This window comes from Phodopus roborovskii, unplaced genomic scaffold (genome assembly GCF_943737965.1).
Source record: "Phodopus roborovskii unplaced genomic scaffold, PHOROB, whole genome shotgun sequence".
Classification (NCBI taxonomy): Eukaryota; Metazoa; Chordata; class Mammalia; order Rodentia; family Cricetidae; genus Phodopus; species Phodopus roborovskii.
In genome coordinates this window covers 4,700,386-4,701,479 of record NW_026126639.1, presented here as the reverse complement: position 1 = coordinate 4,701,479, position 1,094 = coordinate 4,700,386, and positions in this window count along the sequence as shown.

The window sequence follows — 1,094 nt, the reverse complement described above, 5'->3', positions numbered from 1 at the left end:
CTGGCGTGGTGGTGGTGGTGGCGGTAGCTACGCCTGGGCTGGGCTGGGCTGGGCCTGCCTGGTCTGCAGCCCTGGTGAGCAACTGTGGAAAACACTCTCAGGCCAGGAGCAGCCTAGGGGGGCCCGAGGGGGGTCGCCAACTGCCAACGCGTGGGGCCCCAGCGCCCAGGGCCTGTGTGATGGGAATGCCAGCCTGCTGTGTGTGCAAGACGAGGTGTTGAATGCTGAAACCGCTGGATTTTAATGAATAGATCAGATCGTTGAACACGAAAGTGGGCTCGGCTGCACTAACAGCTGTGAAGTCACTGCCAAAAGTTATTCTTTTTTGTTTTCTAAATGTGTAACCCAACTAACAACTAAGGGGGGAAGGGAAGAAGGGAAGGAGAGAGGGAAGGAGGGAGGGAGGGAGAAAGGAGCAGAGGAAAAAAATAAAGAAAATGGGAAAGGAAAAAGAAGAGAAGAAAACAGGAGAGAAAAATAAAACGTTTTTTTTTTTTTTTTTCTCCTCACTGAGGTATTGTTTATTCCCGGTGGGTGAGGTGAGCTGAGTTTGCTCTTCAGGACACACAGTGGAAAGAGAGAACCGATTCTGAGAAGATGAATATCCCTAAGCTGGTACACAGGTGATTCCCACGTCATACACATATGTGCGCGCGCGCGTGCGCGCGCGCGCGCACACACACACACACACAATAATAATAATAATAATAATATAGTAGGAGTATAGTAATTACTATTATTTGACAGTAGAATAAGTGTTTGCAGAGAGATTGGGATAATTGTGGCACCTCTCCCATGCGTTAGTTCTAGAAAGTTCTTTGTCCCCATTTCTACTTTCAGAGAGCCTCTTGCAGCCCAGGCTGGGTCAAACTTGCAGTACACTCACAGATGTCCTTGAATTCTTAATCCCTCTGCCTCCAGTTCCCAAAAGCTGGGATCACAGGTGTGCACCACCACACCCAGCCCCTGAATTGAAAAGTTATTATAACAGTGTCCATGAGCCCTCCCCCATGTAGGCCTTCACTGTGGCTGGTGACCCTAGGGGAGCTCATGAGTCTTGATGGAGATGCACCACAGTTGCACCCAGGCAACAG